The following is a 1,972-nucleotide window of genomic DNA, read 5'->3' on the forward strand; positions in this document are numbered from 1 at the left end:
GCATGGACTGGAACCTGTAAATTCTCTTCCCGCTCGAGAGAGATTGAGAGAGAATAACAATGCTCCCTGATGCATTCATTTCCTGGAGTTCTAAGCAGGAGGGAACCTCCTAGCAGTAAGTAGACTGGTTCCAGATCAGTTTGCCATGGAGTGACAATGACCTTAGAAGTTTGCAAGACAGCACAAACTGATCTGGGACCAGGCTTACCATGCAGCAACTATGGAGAGAAACGTTGACAACAAACAACATGTGATGCATAAACACAGCAAATCCCCTCTTTTGATGGACAGTTGAATAGATTGGAAGTAGAAGTTGAAGAGATCACTGTCAGGCATGACGGCAAGCTGAACTTGATTAGAAATGAACATAGCACTGGATTCCAACCTTGCAATGAACCCGAATACAGTCGTAGAAGTAGCGCCATTCTTTAGGACAGAAGTTGTACTTTCACTGTGTAGGACAGTCCGGGGACAAGACGATGCTGCATAGAATATCAAAATGGAGGAATTAACCATCAACACTGACACGCATACGAATCAAAGATCATAGACGGAATGCATAACATGACATCAAATAGTAATAAACAAACACCTTTTTTAAATATTTCGTTTGGAAGTGCTTTGTTTGGGTGGGGATAATGTGAATGTTGATCACTTCAGATGATATGTTGATAAGTTTCTGAGAAGATTAAAACAAAGATGAATTACATGACGCCTTGTTAAGAATGTACTGGTACATGAAGTGCATATATCGGCACAATCCATCTAAAGTCAGTGCTTTGTCTTTTGTTCTCTTGGAACAGTCAACACTCTTTGCTTCACTCACCAAGGTCCTCTGATAATCCTTCCCCAGTTTAAACCCACTGAAGTGAAGTGCTGAGGGTTCTGCATGGATTGCACTGTTGCTCTTGAGTTTGGTATAGGTTTCTGGAAAGTATAATATAAATGAGATGTCTTCACCATCTGCTTAGTCCCGTGTGGCTCAATTGGTAGAGCATGACGCTTGCAATGCCAGGGTTGTGGGTTTGATTCCCTGGAGGACCAGTAACGGGGAAAAGTATGAACATGTATGCGACTCACTACTGTAAGTCGCTCTTGATAAGAGCATTTGCTAAATGAAGTAAATATTAAAACCCAAAACAAGTGGAAAATATTATCAAGCGCCTGAGGAATCACACACTGCATAATGTAGGCTACGGTAACTCAGATAGCATCATGAGCATGCATATTATAGTTCTAGCCCTAGCGCTCTACTACAATAAACATATTATTCTTGACTGAATATAGCCTGTTAAATATATGACTGAGATATCAAATTGTTTAAGTGTAAGGGTCCCTACGGGTCTCTAGTAGGTGATGAGGGACATTAGAGGGACTTATTTTTGTGTCCTCCACCAGTTGGCACAGGGGAAGAGGGGTCTTCTTCCTTTGACTGTCTGTGAATGTCTCTGATGCAGAGTGTGCCACTTCCATCACTTCTCCATTAAAAACAGGGCTGAAGAAGATAGCAAACAATATCACAATTCATATCACATCAGATATGTAACGTTAAACGCTTGCATTTCAAAGATGCAATGTTGTCCATATGATAATGAAAAGAACCAAATGACACAAAGCTAGAGCCAACTTTTGTGCATGTGCAGCTACTGTGGTTGACACAGGAAAGTAAGCAAACTAGCTAGGGACGGGTTAGCAAGAAAGAGTGGAAGCTAGCAGCTAGGCAGAGAGAAACAAGCTAGCAAAGAAAAACAGCTAATGTCGTTAGCTAGCTTGTTATCAAACTTAATCAAACAGTTGTTTTATTTCGATTTGGTAACGTTAGCTCATAAACAACACACGTTTTATTCGTTGCATGATGTGGGTGCTTTTCAAGTTTGAAAACTGAACGTACCTTTTGTTTCACTGATAGACATCACCAAACACTCTCGTCACCATAGTGATTCTTCCGTGGGGCGGGATATTTTTCAAGGGT

General features: G+C 41.0%; 1 long non-coding RNA gene across 1 annotated transcript; it reads right to left on the reverse strand.

The window, feature by feature from the left end:
- Positions 1-441: 441 nt before the first annotated feature.
- Positions 442-1,914, reverse strand: LOC123490907. Its single transcript, XR_006661101.1, has 5 exons — positions 1,892-1,914; positions 1,341-1,495; positions 827-927; positions 593-679; positions 442-482 (listed from the first exon to the last, which is right to left on the reverse strand). It is a non-coding gene; the product is annotated as an uncharacterized LOC123490907 (long non-coding RNA).
- Positions 1,915-1,972: the final 58 nt, after the last annotated feature.

The sequence above is a fragment of the Coregonus clupeaformis genome, unplaced genomic scaffold (genome assembly GCF_020615455.1).
Source record: "Coregonus clupeaformis isolate EN_2021a unplaced genomic scaffold, ASM2061545v1 scaf5445, whole genome shotgun sequence".
Lineage (NCBI taxonomy): Eukaryota > Metazoa > Chordata > Actinopteri > Salmoniformes > Salmonidae > Coregonus > Coregonus clupeaformis.